We start from the raw sequence: 10806 nt of genomic DNA, 5'->3' as shown, positions 1-10806 counted from the left end.
ACACAAGTTATGGATTAATGTTTGTTTTAGTGATTTTCTACCATTGTACAAAATTCCATGGCACACCTGGGGAATTCTCAGAGTTCCTAAGAGTGGGCGACTTCCCCATTTCAGGGTGGAAGTCCCACAATGGTACTGTTTAGCCCGCTTGCCCGCAAGTTGTGGGCTGGCTGGAGTGGGTCACCTCCACACTGACTTTGCTCCGGACAGCACTCCCAATTCCGAGCTACACTATTGGACTGGCAAGGCATTTGTCCACACCCAATTCCATAGTGGGGTGCCCTTAGGAAATATTTCCCTTTTCATGGCAGTCTGCTGAGTGTGTGGCACACCATCTGGGGGTGTCTCTTGCTATTCATCTTGCCAAACGTTTCTGTCTCAAACTTTGGACATAATTTACTATCCCATATTTCAGTGATGTTTTTGATGTCCTTGAGAATGTCACACCCATGGTTCAACATTAGAAAGAACCTAAACTGCTGCACCTGTATCTAACCTAAAAGTTCATTGTGTTTCCCTCTACTAGAATATCAGCTCCCTGTTAGCTTCCACTGAGTTCCTAGACCTCCCCAAGGTAAGGACATCTATATCATTGATATCTTCTGTTTAATGGATCTCACCACTGCTGGAAGGCTTCTCTTTTTACTTATTCTGTAGAAGCTTCTTGTTGCAATCCACAACTGAAAGCAACACTTTGTTTTTTCCTACCACACAGATTAGTTAACTGGGCTGTCAACAATGATATTCTTTTGCAGCTAATTACTTCATATGCAACTTTTTCTTCATTGATTCCTTGTCCGATTAGGATATCATCTGCACAGCCACTCATATATGTAACTAGCATACTGACCTGCTTGCCACTGCTTCGCCATAAGGCCCCATGTGGTGCAATGCCTGGTAAATCTTCAGTGCAAATTCAGCCGCTCCACTGCGTGGTTGAGACCTGCAACCTGCTTGACGTTTTCCAGTAACGGTAAAGACTTGACCATTCTTGTTCTTTCTCTGCCACTGTTGAAGGGAGATTTAAAGAATAGGTTTAGAGGGAATAAGTATTGTTGGTCTAGGTGCCTGTATAACAATCTATATTTGTAGAAATAGATATATAATGTGTATGAATTTATTGCTATACGATCACAAAAAGGCATGCATATCAGCTCCACCATGTTAACAGAAGTTCAGAATATTAAAACAATGCAAAATGGATACTAGTTGGGATGTATTCAATCTTCACAGGAACAGCTTTAATAATTTCTGGGTCATAAGGTAAGTGGGCATCCCCCTTCCCTCCCTCAACCTTTGTTAAGCATTTCTAGCATCTTGGTTGTCTAACCTACATCCTCGTCATAAGACAGAGCCCTCAGTATTGCCAGCACTCACAGAGCAAATCCTGTCAGTCCTGATAGCTGTTGTTTCCTACTGTTAACGTTTGCATTTACTTTTTCTGTCAGAACTACATGGGCACGAAGTATTAAAACTAATGCCTTCTCATCCTTTTCTGCCTTCCACCACTCCCACTGGTTTTCTGGGGGTCATGGGGCTTCCATCCTGATTGGATCATTTTATCAATAACTTTCTTATTTTTCTCCGCTAGGTGGTGGGTCAAAGAGCCTTCTGGCCCCCATTTGAGCTCGCTTTCTTGTCATGATTGGGCGAAACTAGAACTGTTGGGAATCTACTCAGATCCGCTCTTAATGTCAGCGCCAATTGTAGTAGACACGTCTTTTGGCTGATTGTCGGATCACAAGTCAGTTCCTTATTCTCGCAAGCTTATAATAGTCTTAAGAATCTTCAAACAATACCCGACAACGCCTACGTCTCATAACGAACTACACACTGCCGTTTGACTGCTGGCCAGACCCTGTTCACAGGTTCCGAGTTCGTCAGTCGCCGAACACCACCCGTTTCCCGGGATAAGTCTGTACTTATAATGAGTAAATCTATTCACCTGGTTCTCTAGTATTGGTCGACTGAGGAATCTGAGTCTTGGCACCAAACTTAGCGGGAGAGAGTCTCAAAAGAAATCACTCAATGCTCAGGGCTGGTCCTTGCATCAAATTGTTTATTTCGCCAGCAGGGAGATAGTGTCTGGTAAAGCCCAGTGCCCCTCTCTGACGAACAAAGGAAAAACAGCCATTCTTATACATTTTCCAAACATCTACACAGTCCATCATGGCTGGACCCCAATAATATTGATTATAGATTACATACATTAGTCACATAATCAATGAAAAAGGCATTATGTAAGGTGCCTTGTGCATGATCAGTTTGTGGTCTCATGGACACAACTCATGGTACCTCATTAATATTATCTTCCTTTCTCCCATTTGGAGTCTTGAATTTCCAATACCCCTTGTCTGGTGGGCCTCCTTATCATTTTCTATGAACACCCTCCCTAATCTTGTGTCTGGTTTCCATCCGAGACCAGGGACCGTATGCTGGTACCAGCTACCAGAATCTGTGGTAACTGTCTCTGCTGTTGTACACAAGCTTGTGATTAACCCAGCTAATTGTGTTCAGGAATGTGGCTAACCGAGCTAGTATCCATTTTGTGTCATTTTAATATTCTATACCATAATTCACCCTCCCCGCCCCCCCCCCCCCCCTCTGCTTCTCCCACCACCATCGTGCTGACCTGATGCCTTAAACCCCGTGAGGGCTCGAGGAGGTAGGTCCGGTGGCCATTTGTCCCACTGCCACCGGGATGGGGGTGTTATGGCTGGACTGCCCCTTCTAGCCCTGGCAGACAGGAACATCACCCTGCCTGGTGATTTCAGACAGTACTCTGATCAATATGTGTTTCTGCCTGCCAACTGTGCAAATTTTGAAGTGGCCAGATCATTACTTCCATGCAACCCCTTCCCCAGATTTTTAAATCATTACAGCATTCATTTAAGAAGGAGCGATTTCCTTTCTCCCTGTCAGAAGTTGTAGGTGAGCGCAGACCCCTTTGACGTCTCTGTCAGATAGGAAGGTTGTGAGCTGACTTACTAGCTCGCTGCGCTGATCAACTGGCATGGTGAGCCAGTAAGATTGCGTGAGAGGTCAGAAATCAGGTTTACGCCTGGCTTGACGCTACACGCAGTGTCCCTGGCCCTGTTCTGCTGGTGGGATGGGCTTTGCACCCAGAAAAGGTGCTTACCTCACGGATGTTTAACCACCTCGCCGTGTGAGGTCCTCACAAGCAGAGACCAGACAAGGTGGCCACACTGGCGAGATTGGAAACCATAGAAGCCTCAGGGTGGTCAGGGGCATGGCTGGGCAGTGCCAGCCTGTCAAGGGGTGTGGTCTGCTTGGAGGTGGGGCTATGATTAAGGTGGGGCATTGTTGGTCAGCCAGGGAACTCATTGGGTTCATCCCATGTAGGTGTGGGGGGAGTACATGCCCCTGATGATGCGGAGGGGCAGGGCGTTCTCCGATGTGGGGGGGATGGGAGGAGGTTTCCCAATTCACTGAAGGATCGGAACATCTTGCACAGTGGTGCCCGGGTGCTCTGAAGCCGGTTTCCCCAGTGAGTTTAGCTCTGCCTCCTCTCCACCCCCCCCCCCCCCCCCCCCCGGCTGCAGTGTGACTCCCTGCTGTCAGAAAAACAGGCGAGTGTGGGAAGATTGTAGCACAAAAAACCAGTGTAAAATACACCCATTTTCAGACTTTTTTGACACTTCGAATTTCTTTGGTAAAATTGCCCCCTGTATTTGTGATTTCAAATCTGTACACTTAACCCCAATGTATTATGCACACCGCTTTGGTTTGAAATTGCTGAGGCTTCCCAGCAAGTAGTGATTGTTGAAGCCCTCTCCATTGCACTTGAAGCCTTTGATCTGTAACAGATTCAACTTAGTGCCTGGCAAAAGATGTCAGCTCAATGGATTTCTATCATCCTCCATTCACTTGTGTTTATTTTGATTTCCCTTCATGGTTGACTGCACTTCAAATAACCCATTGATCCTGACTGCAGTGTAGACAAAGTCTAAGCCTGATTGCTGGGCAGGGATAAAGCCAGCAATGCCGGGATTCCCAAGTTCAGGCCCCAGATCCCCCCTCTCCTCCCCCACTTTAATAATTCAACAGACTTCTCACCCACCCTTCTTGGTTGGTCAGGCCAAGGTGTGAAATTATGGTTTTGAAAAGGTGGGATAACCTGTTTTATTTATTTCGTACCTTTTATAAGATTTTGTAAGCCCACCTTTTCCAAGTCGTTGGAAATAGCCAATTGGCTTATAGTGATGAAATCAGAGCTAGCCTATTACACACATCATCTTGACCTCTTAAGATGAGAGATATAATTTAAGTGTCGAACAACAATTGGTTAACTTAACTGTCCGTCAATTATAAATAAGGCAATCTGATTAATTCACTCAAGGCCAATAAGATCTCAAATTCCATCTCGTCTTCCTTCCCAAGCAGTCTGGAAATATAGCATTTTACAATTCTCATAACTAATGACTAGAATACTTAAAATCAAGTATTAACAATGTGTAATATCATAAATTACATGTTATATTACCAGTCTTACTGATACATCTATTGATTATTTGCTTATTCTTTAATTATCCCAATTTTAAAGCTTTTAATATGATTGACCTGGCTGGTTTCCAATAATGCAGTAACTGGTTTAGTTCCTGAAATGGTTTATCTGTGTTTGCAGAAAATGGCATTTTAACCTTTCATCGCAATACATATATCCTAAATTAATTTGAAAATGGGCTAGTTACACTAAAACTATTGATTTTGAAACTGCCAACACACGTTCCATAATTTGATACTATGAAAATCATGGAGGAAACCAAACGTAGTTCTAATTTGATACTTCCAAATTGTTTGCTGATTGTATTGTTACGCCAGGAACTGCAAAATAATCTTCACTTAGATTTTTCTCTGCACTCTGAATAGGTTCAATATTTGGTTCCGATGTGAATTGCTTCCTCTTTTCCCTAATGGGGACCAGAATTCTGAGCAAGATCAGGTGCATCTACCAGTGTTTCCTCAAACCATTTTGTTGTTGTTACAGTCTACAAGAAACCTTCTTGGCGGAGAGTGAGTCTAACAAGATTCTACCTGTTGGAGACAAAAGGACAGGATGACATATCTCAACAAGACAGAAAAAACCAGTGTTGGAGAAAACCTGAGGTTGAGCTGTGCACAATACAGCAGTGACTGGAGCTACAACCCTTGCCCCTCTACCAACCCCCCAATATCTTGCCAGTGGCTGTGAGGTAATTGTCACATTGAACTTCTATACTTATTTTCCGGGGCTCATCAGGAGACCTGACTGTTGTGTATCAGACAGCAGCAGACAGGAAGCCATTAAGGAAGTTTAGGGCAGTTTATCCAAGAATTCTGCATCTCAAGACACTGAGCCATAGTCTCTGCCTAAATTGCATGCTTCCCACAAGGTGCAGGACATCCATATTGCAATAAAGATCCCAGCTCCACATATGGACACCTTCCTAAATCGCAATTCCTTCCACTTGATCAATGTCCAGGTGCTTTATCCTCACAATCCTTTGACTCCTTTATATTAAGGAGCTTGCAATTTCCACTTCCATTTCAGCCACCTTTGCAGATCTGACGATGGTTGCTGCTAAGGGCTAATGATATCCCCACCCGCTCTCTTTAGGAACCCACAATCTGAGTCAGAGTGCAAGAACAATAAGCAGCCATGTCATCACCAGGAGCACCAATGAGCAGGCCATTGGAATATTGAATGTGAGACTTTGATGCCTCAGTCTAGAGCTCTCCAGTATGCCCCAGCAAAGGTTTCAAGATTGGTTTATGATGCACAATGTGGGATGACAGTGGTGTAGTGGAGCTAGTCACTGGGCTAGTAATCCCGAGACCCAGACTAATGCTCTGGGGACACAGGTTCAAATCCTACCACAGCAGCTGATAAAATTGGATTTCGTGAATAGAAAATAAATCTACGCAATGGTGAAACTATGACTGGTTCACTAATGTTCTTTCAGTGAAGGAAATCTGCCGTCCTTACCTGGTCTCCAGACTCGCAGTGATCTGGCTGACTCTAACTGCTCTTTGAAAGGACCCAACAAGTTCAGTTCAAGGGCAATTGGGGATTGGCAACAAATGCTGGCCTTGCCAGAGAAGCTCACATCCCATGAAAGAATTTTTTAAAAAATCCTGAGGCATGGACAAGGGTCTGTTTCCGTGCTGTGTGACTCTTTGATCGCGATTAGCAGGGTAAATATGTGGGGTTACAGCGATAGGGCCTAGGTGGATTGTTGTCGGTGCAGACTTGATGGGCTGAATGGCTTCCTTTTGCACTGTAGTGATTCTATGATTCTTCTACACTTAAGAAAAATCAGTTTATATAAAAATCATTTGTTTAGTATTGAGTTAAAAGAAAATGTTATAGGAGTTGGGATTTTGGATACATGGATTTTTTAATAAAACGTTCAGAAAAGTTTCTGAACTTTTTTTTGAGAAGTTGCTATTGTTGGGGTCTTTGTAAGAGACCCTCACTAAGAAAGAAAGCACTTGAGAATGTGACGGATCGTGTTCAAATTCAAACTTTTGAAAGCAGATTTTTCTACACCATCGCCAACTTTAGACCACAACTACTTTTGGGATTAGATTTTTAACTCCTTCCCCTCTCACCCTCCAAACTAATGATCAACTTCTTCCTTTGAAGAAAGTCAACAACTTTTGCCGTGGTGGGATTCGAACCTGGGTCCCCTGAGCATTATCCCTGATCTCTAATCCAACGACAATAAGTGAATTAGGAAAACAAATATTTACCTAAGTGACTAGGGGAAAACTAATGGTGTATATAAGTGACTTCATTGTGGAGAGATAAGGTAATAATTTGCACCTATACACTAAAAGCTCCCCCTCCCTCCCTTCCCCCTCGTACCCATCTCTCTGCCTTCACCCCCCCTCCTCCTTGGCCCTCCCCCCCGCCTCTGCCCTCCCTCTCCCTGCCCCCCCCCCTGTAAAGGGAAAAATACAAGGAGAGCACACTTTAAAATGGCTGCTTGGCACATAAAGAGTTAACTGGGAAAGAAGCCAAAAAGCAGACACTGGCTCCCACTTATCAGAAATCACTTTAAATCAAAACCTAACAGACAAGCCATTTCCAAATCACAGACAGTGACTCATAGCAAACAAACACCTCAGGAAGCCAAGCCAAGGGTCAAGACATCTTTTAAGATAAGGAAAACCCGAAACAAAGAGGATAGATTAGTCTTGGGGAGAGCGGGAAAATATGAATGCGAGGAAACCAATTAACACCTGAATGAGCTGAAACTAACCATTGATAGATACAGACATGAGGAAATGTACCCATTCATAAGAACAATACTGTTAAATGTCTATATCTGTTTGTACTTGCTTAAACGATGTGATAATGTTCGAATCACCAGTTTACCCATTGCGTAAAGGGTATAAAAATGGACCGCTCCCGACATTCTCGTGAGAAAAGGTGTTCTACGAACTTGTGCCTTATCTCCCGGAGCTCCGTTAAATAAATCGTATTTTCTGAATCTCGAAGTCTGACTACTAGTGGATTTTTCCCACAACACCCCCCCTCCCACCTTCACCCCTCCGCCAGCGCCCATCACACTGCATCTCCTCCCTCCACTCAGAGGCAAGCAAGGAACGCCTGGACTTGCTCTGGAGACTGGAACCGGAGGTACTCAGCCCTGACTAAATAAGGACTGTGTTTGTATATTCCCCAGTTTCAGTCCCACTCTGGCACCTTGGATTCCTGCTGTTACCTTATATGGAAAGGAGGATGGACACCTAAGCGGCCCTGGCATCTTCCATATCGCCCACCTGGTAACCTCATTGGCTGAGGTTCTCTGAAGCCAGAGAACCTTCGAGAAGGGCACAAAGAGAGGTTAAGAAGAGACACCTGGAAACCACCCCCAGCAAAGACTTATTGTTGGTGGCAGAGACATAGCAAGGATCCAGCGAAGAATCAGCACAGACTCGAGACCAATCTTCACAACATGGAAGCGAAGACCAAGATTTGTACCCGATGGATCGAGCCTGGCGACTTCAATCTCACAGGTAGTTTGAGTCTCAGATAAACGTGCTAGTGTTTCTTTAAGTTAAATAAGTTTTAATGAAGGTGTTTTATTGAAGCTTGGTACCAAAAGTATTGTAACAAAGACACAGTATCTTGTAAGAGCACCAGGGTAAAAAGTTTTATTACAAACTGGTTGAAGTGTCTAATTTCTAGAAATCAGCTCGATATTGAAATCGAGGAGAAAGTAGGGTATGTATTTGGCTTGAAACCTACTGCCACTAGTGCCAATTTACCCATGGGAATGGCCAGAAAGGCCATGGCAAGGAATTCATAAAGATGATGTCGGACAATTCAAAAGACTAATGTTATTTGTTGTAGAGGCGCATTCAAAATGGCCTCAAGTCGCCATTATGAAGACAACGCCCTCAGAGAGAATAGAAATACTGGGTGGGATTTTTACAAGATTCTGTTATCCTGTGGCGCATCAATGGGCCACAGTCCATTTCGCAAGAATTCACAAATTATCTAAAGGAGAACAGAATCCTACATATCCAAAACACTCCTTATCATCCTGCAAGGTTGTTCAGTCAATGAAGGTAACTCTTCCGCAAGGATCATTGTCTAAATGACTAAGCCAATTCCTAATAACATACAGGAATACAGCATTTTCGACAACCCAAAGTTCTCTGGCATTACTCATGATGAAACATCATATATGCCCAGCGTTTGATTTGTTGAAGCTGCCCAACACCAGGGAAATTGTTAAACAGCGAAGTACATTGCAAAACCTGATTTTGCTGTTTCTTGAGAACAGGACCAAACACCATGGGGGGGGGGGGGGGGGGGCAGCACAGCGGGCCAGGAGACATCAGTGGAGTCCATTTTGTGGGCTTCCACAGAATGCTACGGAAAGGGATAAGAGAGTAGGGCCTGGGTGGGATTGTGGTCGGTGCAGACTCGATAGGCCAAATGGCCTCTTTCTGCACTGTAGGGTTTCTATGATTCTATGAAGCTGTATTCACCAGGTAATTAATGCCATTTATTGTAGGGCCTCGGAGCTTATTGTTTTTGACACGTCCCGTGAAGATGGAGAGATCCATGGCATTCCACAGGATCGCTGGTTTCTCAAAGGTAATCAAAGCTGTTGATGGAACACATCGCATTGAAGGCACCAAGAGATGACATTGTTTCATTCATCAAGTGTGTGATTCATAAATGAGGATCCTCAGTGTAAACGCACCTGGGGTACACATTTGTTCTTTCAAACTGACCAGGCCCAAACACCATCACAGGATGGTTGGATGATAAGGGATACCAACTGAGAAAGTGGCTTATTAGACCATTCCACAGGAACATTACAACCGTGCTCATATTAGCAACACGCCAGGGGCGGTTGGTGTTTTGAAGTCACTGTTTTAATGTCTGGACATGTCGGGGCATGTTATGGTATGCACTAGGATAGTCAAAGATTGTTGTGCATTGCACAACTTCACCCTCCAGCATGGACTCAGCATTCACCCAGAAAATGACAACATGGAGCCTGATGCAGATGTGAAAGTTAAAATGCTCTGATTTTAAAAAATCATAACATTCTCACTAGTTGTTACAGAGAAGGCATCAGTTGCAGACCTACAAGGGAGCCTATCTGCTTTCAGGCTAAAATTCACTTGCATAGGTCTCATAATATTCTGCTTTTTGACCTTCACCAGAAGTGAGCAAGACCAGATTTTTTCCATAAGCAGAAGTCAATTTTTCAATTAAATGAGAGAGGGCGAAAAGCCAGGATTTAATTGGCAAATATGCATGTCAATGAAGGATGTGAATAAAATGCTTGTTTCCTGATTGGCTGTAACTGCTAAATTGTTTTTCTGTAATGTCAGAACCACTCTTGCCATTTCGATGGAGGAGGGCAGTTTTCCTTGTGCACAAGTAATTAAAGGCCTTGCTTGCATTGGATGCATGGTGTCTCGTGCTGTTTTTATTAAGAATCGACTTAAGTATGCCTAAGTTTGCTGGTACCCAAGATCTGACACAGACATACCTCCTGATGCAGGTGAGGAAAGCCCAGGCTCCAGGTGACATAAGGGCAGCTCGAGATTGCCTGGCAGCTGCTGTTTTTGTGCAATGAGCTCGTAAAATGTATAATGGATATGATCAAATCTTCCCTCCCTCACCTTGTTTACAAAAACAGGACAACAAAACCGTTGCGTTAAAGTGGAAAGGTATATTGCAAGAGCTTTGGAAAAATTGATGTAGTTGTCAAACAAAATCTCATGCTACAGCTGCTAAAGTTTAATGTCTTATTGCAACATCAAAACAACATTTAACTATAACTGAATAACATAATTGAAGTAAACAAGACAAATTTATTAATGATAAAAAATATTTTAAAAATCAGAAATTACACAGAACACTTAAAATGGAACAAGAGGAGGTGGTGGTAGAGGTAGCAGTGTTGGAGGGAGAGGAGAGGGACACTAATTCCTTGTGTGTCAACCCCCGACCCTTTCCCCGTCCACGGGACATATACTCCTGCGTCCCTGATGGAGCTGGATCTTGCCCACCAGCAACAGTCCCTGAACGGGGCGGCTCCTGGTCAGAGGGTGCAGTAGCAGCAGCTGTCACCACTTTATTGATGATCTGCTGAAGCTCATTGCGCTGTAACAAAACGTCATTTTTTGCTGTCTCATGCTCAAAACGCTTGCTGCAAAATCTGCATGTGTCTTCAGATATTCTGGTGCTGCTGGGAGACATAATTTAAAGCTGTATCTTGGGTCCTTGCAGTGAATTCAACGTTCAGCCATCCCTGTTACAACCTCAAA

This window comes from Mustelus asterias, chromosome 3, assembly GCF_964213995.1.
Source record: "Mustelus asterias chromosome 3, sMusAst1.hap1.1, whole genome shotgun sequence".
Lineage (NCBI taxonomy): Eukaryota > Metazoa > Chordata > Chondrichthyes > Carcharhiniformes > Triakidae > Mustelus > Mustelus asterias.
Note: the sequence above shows the minus strand (reverse complement) of the source record.